This window comes from Biomphalaria glabrata, chromosome 14 (genome assembly GCF_947242115.1).
Source record: "Biomphalaria glabrata chromosome 14, xgBioGlab47.1, whole genome shotgun sequence".
In the NCBI taxonomy this organism is placed as follows: domain Eukaryota; kingdom Metazoa; phylum Mollusca; class Gastropoda; family Planorbidae; genus Biomphalaria; species Biomphalaria glabrata.
The window spans coordinates 33390650-33402318 of NC_074724.1; the positions used below are offsets into that span (position 1 = coordinate 33390650).

At 36.6% G+C, this 11669-nt stretch overlaps 1 protein-coding gene across 2 annotated transcripts in view; it reads right to left on the minus strand.

The window, feature by feature from the left end:
• Window positions 1–5428, minus strand: part of LOC106050629 (uncharacterized) — a 42940-nt gene extending 37512 nt beyond the window's left edge. For both annotated transcript variants that reach the window (XM_056010990.1, XM_056010988.1), the window contains exon 1: window positions 5124–5428. The gene's annotated coding sequence lies outside the window, so the exon portion shown is untranslated. The remainder of the gene's footprint in view (window positions 1–5123) is intronic.
• Between the last annotated feature and the right edge of the window lie 6241 nt (window positions 5429–11669).

Genomic DNA, 11669 nt, shown 5'->3' on the forward strand with positions numbered 1-11669 from the left:
AATAAACTCCAAATACTTTGCCTATTCCACAATTCCTTATTGACTCCAAATACTTTGCCTATCCCTCAATTGACTCCAAATACTTTGCCTATCCAACAATTCCTCAATTGACTCCAAATACTTTGCCTATCCCTCAATTGACTCCAAATACTTTGCCTATCCAACAATTCCTCAATTGACTCCTAATACTTTGCCTATTCCCCGCGTTCAAACTGACTTGAAATATTGTACAAATTCTTAATAGCATCTCAGTAAAATATCAAACATGACAGTCGGACGTGTGCCCCTAAACTAACTTGGCTTGATGTTTACATGAGATTAAAATCTGAAAGGATCATCTCAACGGTCTGCCACCAACACTCAACATACATTATATAGTTGACCTAGAAGATGGGCCAAAACAATTCTTAAAAATTTTGTTTGTTTCTCATAAAGTACGCAAAGTATTTCCATGACTAGCCCCAGCGATTGGCTGTAACCTACACACCAATCCGAATCAACGGTTACGATAAAATGAGCGCTGTAATAAATGACGTCATTTGATGTTAAATTTATTGCAAGAGTTCAATCAATGAAGGAGCGTGTAACGCCATATAAAAAAGCCATATAAATATTGTTTGTTGAGTGGTTAAAATGTGAAAATATGTTCTATAATATATGATATACCATTGTTGAACTAGTTTGCTTTTTTCCAAATTACGAGTGCATCAATCATTGTCAAAACATTTTTATTTTATCCTAATGGGGGCAAAAACCGGAAGCGAAGAAACGGCGGGAAGGTTTGATTTATTTTTTAAGTAATGGGAAAGTGGCGCACGACCCGAAATAGTAAAAGTTTGTCGCTGTTTTAGTTTGATAATCATTGCATGAACGAGCATGAGAACATTACGACTGGACAAGACGCTTTGGGGTAGGGTTACAAGACAACTACACACCCAGAAGAGGACAAAAAGGAGGACAGGCATTTAAAAAAAATAGGCTTCGAAATTTATTCTATTTTTTTTTTATATATTAAAAAAATAATGATAAAGTTTATCTAAATGGAAGAACTCCACATTTACAGCCCGTATCACAATACTGTAAATTTTATTTTCCTTTTCGAAATCAATCTAAATAATTGAATAACATTAATTAAGTAAATAATTGATTTATTTTTTGACTCATTCATGTTTTGTTTGGCACAATGATGTTTGTGTAAAGATTCATCTGGATTCGTGAACGGGAAACAACGTGTACAAAATGTGTACCAGACAGAGTAAGTAAGTAAGATATAAGCTTTGTAAAAAAAAAAAGTTTGTAAAATAAATAAATATATTATGGCTTTTATATAGCGCTACTTTCATGCTTATAGCATGCTCAGAGCGCTTTGGTCCAATCTCAGTTGTGGGAGGGGGTATCTAAGAAAAGTTTTTTCCGTGATGCCTCCTGGCGCTCAGTAAACACAACTCTGCCCGAGTCAGGTGTCGAACCTCGAGCCCCCTTAATAGGTAGCCAAGCCAATCTAAGTTCAAGCACACTTAGCCTCTCGACCACGCTTCCCAGTATATCAAAGTCTGTTCAATTACAATATATAACAACATATTTCTCAGGCAAAGCGACTTTTCACCGCAATTCATCCTTGGCACAAACATAGAGAAACACCCTGAGAGACATTCGAGTTGTACTTTGTAAAATAAGAGCTACTCGGTGAGTCCATGGAGAAACAATTTGTACAAGGACTTTTTTGTTCACGTTATTTTCTCCCAGTTCCCCTTCTAGTACCTAAAATATAAGATTTTAGAATTATCCACTGTCCCTAACAAAACATGAATCAATCAAAAAAATAGCCAATAATTCATGAATTAGTGGTAATAAATGACTTTAGTTTGATATTGATGAAGGGAAATAAATCTTACAGTAGATAGATATGGCTATAAATGCAGCTTTTTTTTTTATATATTTTTTTTTTGTTCTTGTAGGCTGAAAAGTGAAAACGCACTTTCGACATTAGCATTAGTCCCGGAAATGCAAAAAAAAAAACAAAAGGAAAAAAAAACACACACATAAAAAACTTTAGGAGGAGCCCATTTTTTGTATGACGATTGGTGTCGTTCGGGGGCTCTATGCTTCAAGTTTATTATCAAGAAGGAGAATTCTCACAAAAAAAGGCCTTATGGTTGGTTGTAAAATGGTTTACATGTTTCGGATGTTCCTTCAGAGATAATACATAATCTACTTCCTAGTCCAAACCTTGCGCAGGACGCGAGTAGTGTATGAACCCTGGACGACCATTGACGACAGAACCACTGTCCAGCGAGCATACCACACAACCAGGCTGCCCTATGAGTGCTTTTGTTTATAAACCGTTAGATCGTCTTAGAGCTGAGCCAAAGGCTCTTCGAGCTCTAAGTTTGAAAAAAAAAAAAACCTGTTTGAGCGTCAAACAGTAAAAAAAAAAAAATGTGTGAACACACAGTTCTGTCTGGAAGAGACCCAAATCAATGCCTATGTAAAGCATTGCTATTTCCGATGCATCTGACCCCCGACGCATGGGCTAGACATGGCCGAAGGCCGAGTGCACCGGGAACCTCGACAATTTTCCTATGTTGTACCAAGCTAACCTTGGAGGACTCGCCATTAGTGTAAACGGTCCCTTGAGGAACGGCGCATGGATTATCGACAGGGTCGTGAGGGCTCTCTTTCAACTCCGCTCCGTCCAATGGGTAAGCTCTCGTCTACCCGAGGACGCCCCCACGGGACTTTTGTTTCGCCATTCATTTAGCCTAACCACTTCCTCTAATGGTCGTTTCCCCCGGGATGCCACGATGAGGCAGAACAGCGTACCCGGGATTAGTTAAACCAGCAGATAGTTTAGCTACATTATGTCATTGCTGTAAACAACAGAATAAAAGCCGGACAGAGTACACGACCCCCACAAAGGAACACATGTCCTCCATTTCCAGAAGTTTCGTAATCTTAGGAGGTGTTAGAAAACACGTGTGGATCTAGTCCAGAAGTTGAGTGGATGACTCAGGTGTGTACCTCACGGTCCATCATTCATCAGGAGAATAGAAGCTGTCACTCGAATATCTATACCGAATTAGCGCCTTTTTTATAGCAAACTCGACTGACGGGTCGATTTTAATTCATTTTTTGATATATGTCTTCTAGTGCAAGTCGTCTGGGACTGTCGTCATGCTGGCTCCGAGTTCTTCTCCTGCCGTCCTGCAAGAGGTTTGGACTCTGACGTGATGGTCTTTAGTTCTGAATGGACTTGAGTGCGCTTGAACTTAGCTTGGCTTGTCTACCTAGAAGGGGGCTCGAGGTTCGACACCCGACTCGGGCAGAGTTTTGTTTACTGAGCGCCTAAAGGCAGCACGGAAAACCAACTCCTAGCATGAAAGTAGCGCTATATAAAAGCAATAAATATATATATAATACAGTCCGTGCCTGAGTGCCACCAATCGATATTTCAGATGAAACGACCCTATCATTATGGAACATGATACTATGAGCGTGTGTTCCAACTATCCTCGGCGTTCCAGTACCACCTCATCGTGGTCGCCGAGTGAACACCCCGCTCTTCAGAGGGGTGGCCAAGGGTACTGGTTGCTTGCCACTGATGAATGAGCAGTCGGCAAGTGTAAAAGTGCAAACAAAGGGGTTATGTCCAGCCCCCACCCCCTGTGGGGCCCCGGGGCAACAGGATCTTCGAAAAGCGGATAGCGCTGGACACCAACTCGAGGGTTGGTCGGGTTCTCCTGGGACTCGGCTGATTCGCGGATCTCTCTAATGGGCAAAATTGGGCTGACTGGCACGGCCTCCGCGGGCTGAGTCGGGCGGCTCTTTTGCGCTCATGAAATAGGCTCTATCTAGCCCGTCCCCTGAGGTCGTAGTAGAGGAACGCGTAGAACCCAGTGGCAGTTCTGATAATGGGAATGTCAAAAAACCTTCGTCAAACCACTCCCCATTGTGGGAAACTCTTGCCAGGTTCCAACTATCGTATCAACAAGCAGGGAAGAAAGTCAAGTCTAAAGTTAGTTAAAAAGTAAGATTGAATTAACTCTTTCTCTCCATAATTATTCCCATGACCCGATGGAATTATTTTGTTCATTTGTAAATTCACTTTTCTGTTATGATAAACTTCAATAACTTTGTAATCAAAAAAATATTTTATTTTGGTAAAGAACGAATTGGGAATGCGTGCTCTGTTTAAATAACACAAATTAATGTATAGAAAACCAAATAATAATTTAATGCGCTCAAATTAACAATGGTATCGTCAATTAGGAAAGAGTTAATAGTAAAATATACTTTGTAGTCAAATCGTATGTGCATACTAAGCGGAACTAAGCGAGTAGGGGCTACATTAATAGAAAGATCAAACTCCTTTAACCAAGTTGGATCTGATAGAAAAAAACGACATCAAAACATTATTTTGCCTAATTTTAGAATGTCGTCAACGTCGAAAGATTCCATCTCAAATGTTGTGACAGACTAATCAACATCTATCACGTCATTACTTTCTGCGTACATAGAGTAGAGAGTATACGTGTATCAAGTCGTCAACTACGCCTATAAATAGTCTTACATTATGTATATCATTACGTCACGATTATTTACAGTGAACATCATCTATTACAATATCACTGGACTCACCAACTCGACAGAGTCCAATTAAAGTATATAGAGACCTCTATGTAACCCTACATATTGCCCATCATTCAATCTAGGCCTACTAACAAAACAAAAACCGAGTATTTCTCAAACTTAAAACTCTATTCAAAGCTCTTCTTACGAACACCTTTAAAAGTATGTATTAGTATTAAAATATATACACAAATCAAAAGAGTTCAGCTACAGAACTCTACGAAAGTTCAAATGACCATTATTTTTTTATTACCTTGACTCTCCCTAACAGCACAAGTGTGAGACTATCCCTAGATACATGTTACCCAGGTTTAGCAACTCGAAGATAGTATTTTCTAAGGTGATAAAAATGTCGCATCTTCTATTAGTTGTAAAACTAAATAGAAAGAGCATAATAATAATAATAATAATAATAAGCCTTGTCTTCGAGTCCGAAGATTAACGAGGAATGCAGTATTATTTAAATTAACCCAAGCAGATGTAGATCTACTTACAATTTTGCCAACTTCAAATTCTGAGCCTATTTTCTCCTAGTACAAAACAGGTCAACACATGCGAAACACTTCTACGGTACTAGATTGTAGATCTCAAGAGTTAAATTCCAACTGAATCAAGAGGAAAAAAAATTTCGATAGTCGCTACTTTGGCAGAAATAATAATCTACCAGAGTGAATTTTAAAAATTCGTAGTGTCGAGATGAATGGCCTACATATTTTGGACATCTGTGTTAAGTTATTAAATCTGTGTTTTCGTAACTCCGCCTTAAACCCCATTCATAAAGATTGGGTGTGTACGAATGTGTTTTTTTTTTCCTCTTTGCTTTGAAGTAACAGTAAAAAGGCGACGCCACTATGTGTACCGTCACGATTGACTGAACACCAGAGTCGGGAAAAAAAAATAGGGGGGGGGGCATAGGCCTAATCTGAGCCAATAGAGATATAGAGTGCCGTGACTCTCGATCTTATTGTGAATTATAAACTAGATCGACCCCGGAGGACAACGGCTTTGTCTGTTTAGATATAGCAAAATATACAGGTCGCAATTGGGTCTACGTGTTCACGTGAAATACTGCATCCACCTTTATCACTGGCCGTACTTGGCCGTGCCCACCCAATTCTAAAGGCCACCTGACATTAGTAAATGTGGGAAGCGTGGTCGAGAGGCTAAGCGCGCTTGAACTTGGCTTGGCTACCTATGAAGGGGGCTCGAGGTTCGACACCCTGAAGGCAGCACGGAAAAAACCTTCTCCTAGATACCCCCACAACTGAGATGGGACCAAAGCGCTCTGAGCATGCATGTAAGTAGCGCTATATAAAAAAGCCATAATTTAAATGTGGTTGGTCGTTGTTCTGGTCCAAGAAACAGATGACCTCATTCTGCCCTATAGATTGCAAGGTCTGAAAGGAGATTTAAAAAAAAAAAAGAAAGATATTTTACACGTTTGTTTTTTTGTCCCACTTTCTCAGGTCTAGTTGAAACTTGTCGAAGATAATACATGAATCAATAAAGAATTAATCAGATAATCATCTAATTTGGCTTTTTATAGAAAAAGGGAGTAAAACATTGCAGTATACTGAGATATGGCAGTGATTTGTTCTTTTTTTTTTTTTTTAAGTATTTTTAAAAAATATTTTGCTTGTCTTTAATTTGCTTTAGAGGGAGGCGCATAGGCTGATTGGTAAAACGCTTGGTTTCCGAACTGGGACCCCAGGTTCGAATCCTGGTGAAGACTGGGATTTTTAATTTCGGGATCTTTGGGAGCCTCTGAGTCCACCCAGCTCTAATGGGTGCCCACCATTAGTTGGAGAAAAGTAAAGGCTGTTGGTCGATAAGTTGGCCACATATCACCCTCGTTAACCGTGAGCCACAGAAACAGTTGACCTTTACGTTATCCGATCGATAGATCGCAAAGTCTAAAGGGTGAACTTTTTTTTTTGTTACTTTTATAATTAGGGCCATTTCTCTGCCTATATATAAACTCTACCTATGTGCAGTGGAATAGCAATTATTTTTTTCCCCACTTATAAAACATAATCTTTTTATGAACACAGGTAGTTATAAGCATGCATCACTGGTCAGTTTAAAACTTGTTCTGCCTAATTATCTCCCTTTACCAATACTAGTTGTTTTTTTTTTTGTATGTCCCAACATTTTTTTATAGACCAGTGTTTCCCAAACTTATCTTATCTTATCTTATCTTATCTTATATAATACAGACGTTACTTCAAAAAAGAAGATGATTACGTCCTACGCGTCATGCATTTAGTCATGCATATTAACCAATGACTTAAATTCTGCCAAGTCACTGGTTTTCCTGGCTAGCTCAGGCAACCCATTCCATGCTCTAATAGCACTAGGGAAGAAGGAGTATTTGTACAAATTTGTCCTAGCATATGGGACGAGGAATGTGCCTTTATCTTTGTGTCTTTCAGAGTATTTTATTAAATTTTGTTTTTGTATTTGAAGATTATGGTTCAGTGTTTTATGTATGATTGCTACTTTACTTTTGAGCCTTCTGTCCTGAAGGCTTTCTAAATTTAGTGATTTTACTAAAGGTGTTACTCTAGTCAAATGTGAATATTCGTTTGTTATGAATCGCACTGCTCTATTTTGTGTCTGTTCTAGTTTCTTAATGTTTTCTTGAGTTGAGGGGTCCCAAACAGAGGATGCATATTCTATTATTGGCCTAACCAAGGTTAAATAACATTTTAGTTTTATGTTCTTATTTGATTTATAGAAATTTCGTTTAATAAATCCTAATGCTTTGTTTGATTTTTTTGTAGTTTCATCAATATGTGGATTCCATGACAGTTTTTCATTTATTATAACACCTAGGTATTTTGCGTTTTTAGTCTGTGTTACTGGTTTGCCATGAATAAGATAAGTGGAATTAATTTGTTTTAGTTTTTTTGTTACTCTTAACAACTGACATTTTTCTGGGTGGAAAGACATGCTCCAATTTGATTCCCATTTCTGTAATTCATCTAATTCTCTTTGTAAAATATCTGTGTCTTGTGTTGTTTTTATTGTTCTATATATTATGCAATCGTCTGCAAATAATCTGACTTTTGTTCCTGAAGTAATGCAATTTGGTAAATCATTTATGTAAATTAAAAATAGTAGTGGACCCAAGACTGTTCCTTGAGGTACACCTGAGTTTACTGTTATCGGTGTTGATTTAGAGCCATTTATTATTACAGTTTGTTCTCTCCCTATCAGAAAGTCTTTAATCCACTGATGCAGTGGACCATTAATGCCGAAATATTTTAATTTTTTAAGCAAACTATGGTGGTGAACTTTGTCAAAAGCCTTAGAAAAATCTAGTAAGATAGCATCTATTTGTTCACTATTATCTAAACCTTTTGATAAATCATCAATTAGTCCTATTAGTTGTGTTTCACATGATCTATATTTCCTAAAGCCATGTTGGTATGGTGTGAGGACATTACGTTTGTCTAAGTGGTTTATGATGTTGCTACATATTATGTGTTCTAGGATTTTACATGTGATGCTGGTAAGTGATACTGGTCTGTAGTTTCCTGGGTCAGATTTTTCTCCTTTTTTAAATAGGGGGGTGACATTAGCTTCTTTCCAGTCCTTTGGTACTCTGCCCTGGTTAAGTGAAGCCTGAAAGAGTATTTTGAACACTGGGGCTAGCTCATTGCTTAGTTCTTTGAGTAATCTAGCTGGAATACCATCAGGTCCAGAAGCTTTATTTGGTTTGGTGTTGGCTAATAGTTTTTGAATTCCATTTTCTTGTACTACTATATCTTCTATGTTGTCTACTTGGTTCAAATTCAGTAATATGTCTTTGTCTCCTGTGGCTGAGAATGCTGATGCAAAGTATTTGTTTAGAATGTTTGCTTTAGTTTCATTATCATTATGTATTATGTTATGTTCATCTTTTAATGGCGCTATGCCTGTTGTTTCCATTTTTTTAGACTTAATGTATGACCATAGGTTTTTGTTGTTGTCTTTAGTTATTACATTGTTTATGTATTCACTCTGCAGCTGTCTGCTTACTTTTTGGGTTAAGTGTTTAATTTTTATATACTTTTTGTAAACTCTTTCTGCATTAGTTTCTTTAAATTTTCTATATAGGTTTTCCTTCTGTTTACAGAGCTTCTTTAGTCTATTATTAAACCAGCATTTATTTATTTTGTTTGATGTGTATTTAGTTGGTATTTGATTTTCTATAATGCTTTTAAGATGGTTTTTAATGAAATTCCAGAGGTCATCGACTGGTTGGTTAATGTCTTTTTCTAATAAGAATGTTTGTTGAAAGTTTAATGCAGCTTGGTGTAGTTGTGTTAGGTTACATTTATTCCAGAGTAAGATTTTTCTTTTGGGTTTTGTATTGGCTACTGCTTTTATCTGACTGTGTATTTTTATGATCTCATGGTCTGATAGACCAGGGATAATATCATAATCAACTACTAATCCAGGTCTGTTGGTTAAGAAGAGATCTAATGTGTTGTTTAATCTAGTTGGCTTTTTAATGATTTGATCTAAACTTAGGTTGTGTAAAGTTTCTATGAAAAGCTCATTTATGTCCTTAAGGTTTTGGTGTTTATCTATGGTTAGTGTTTTCCAATTTATATCAGGTAGGTTGAAATCACCCATAATCCAAAAAACTGCATTTTTATTTGTCTTTGTAAGTGTCGTAATCTGATTACATAGTTCCTGCATGTATCCTAAACTAGAATTTGGTGGTCTGTAAATGCTGCCTATTATTAGGGATGTTGAGGTGGTATTAATTTTACAAAATGTTGATTCTATATTTTTTGAGTTAGGTAAGGTAATTTCTTCTGCTATAAGAGTGTTTTTTATTGCTAAAAGAACTCCTCCATGATTATCAGCCCTATCTTTTCTAAAAATTTCATAATTACTATTGAAAATTTCTGCATTATAAATTTCAGGATGTAGCCAAGTTTCTGTGCCTGCAATTATGTCTGGTTTCTCACATTCTAATAAAATTTCTAAGTCTGCTGTTTTGTTCCTAATGCTTTGAAAATTTCTTACTAACTTCTGACCTACCTGTACCCCCTTTTATAATTTTCAAAACACTAAGTACCCCCCGCCCCTTAAAAGGATTTATTTTAATAACAATCAAAATATATTATTTATTTATAGACTAAATTATAATGAACGAATAATAAAATTATTCATAATAAAATATAAAGAAAAGATATAGTATAAAGAACATATATCTGGACCAGCGAGAAGGTTGCTATTGTTTGTGCTGAGATAAAACAGATCTTCATAATTTGGTTCCCTGGTTGTGACTTTTAATTTGTGATGCGTTTTTCTTTTCTACTTAATTTCCAGAAACGATGAAAAGAAACTTATTGTACTGGTACATATAAAGTTGGACAAAGCAAGACCTTTTTCTCTTCAAACCAGATACACCTTGCAACCAGAGGGATGTTCAACTCTACTTCTTATGTTTTTTTTGTAAGACTCCGTCTGAAGCTCATCACATTTGCTCTTCTTCTGTATGTTACAAACTTCTTGGCATGGATCTTGTCCTCATATAAAACATCTTATCCATTGAATATTTGTATTAAAATCAGGGAAATATTTAGTCTTGAAAATGAAAAATAACACTGGTTTTGAGTTTTGCAAATTTTAAAATACTATTTAAACAATATGATTTAACTTTCAGCATAGTTCAAATTCTTCACGTACCCCATTTTGGGAACCACTGCTATAGACCAAAGTGGAACAAAGGGACGCTTTAATATACTATAAACTTTTTTTTAAAATTGAAAATGAAGTAAATTTCTTTTAGATTTATAAGAATGCACTTCCTACTACTGTACTCAATTATTTGAGAAAACTCCATGCTGATCTAGATTTCTGGACAATGAATCTTGGGTTAAAAAAAACTAAATCTCTAAGTAGGTCAAGTCTGCAGATTTACAACTTAAAGGCTATATCTTAATGCTGGGACTAGACAGGGGCTGGGGGACATGCAGTAATGTTAGCCATAATTCTTGCAGTGCTGAAACCTGCAATTTGTTTTATAAGAATAATAAACCTTTTATTGCATGTCACATATAATCCTAACAGTCTATACTTCTCTCATCAAGATAAACCAGTGCTTCCCAGAATGTGTTTCCTGGAACCCTAGTGCTGTGCGAGGCCTGAATAGGTGTTCCACAAACTACTGGAGTAATTAACCAGTAGGCCCACCACATGAATTAACCTCTTAAAAAAATAACCAATGTGTTCTGCTAAATACTAAAAAATATGTGAAGTGTTTTGTTAAGGAAAAAGTTTGGGGAAACACTGAGAGCAACAAAGAAACTGTTAAAGAGTCTGTTTGTTTTATTGTTTAAAAAGACATTTATAGAAGTACAGCTACAGTTCATTATTTTAAAAGTTAAGCATTATTTTAAGCAATTATTTCAATTCTACACCTACTACTCAATGAAGTGATTTGCATGTGTTCAAGCTGACAAAATAATCCAATTACAAAAAGTCATATTACAAAAAACATTTCTATAAATACATAGATATGAACATTTTCTGACTATTTACAAGCAGGTCAATACAAATAGGTTAATGCAGCAGAAAATCGTGATACAATCATTATTCCGTTAAAAGTTAATGCCTATATAACAAAAACAACAACGGTATATTGTGATCAAACTGTCCTTGTACAACATGATACTCTACATTCATGGAAGATTTTAAAACCATGGATACCAGATGAAATGTGGATGTTGCTAGTGACTGACCTTAGTTGAGTCAGCTTGCCGCCCAAGTCGCCAAACGCAACAGGAGGATCTAGGGGGTGCGGTGGCTAAGTGTTTAAGCGCTTAGCTTCTGAACCTTCAAACCTCGGTGAAGACTGTGATTTTAAATTTGGGGATTTTTAGGGTGCCCCTGAGTCCATCAAACTCTAATGGGTACCTGACTTTAGTTGGGGAAAGTAAAGGCAGTTGGTCGTTGTGCTGGCTATGACACTCGCTTGTTAACCCTTGGCCAATGTAACAGATGCCCCATAAATCGCAAGGTATAAAGGGCAACTTTAC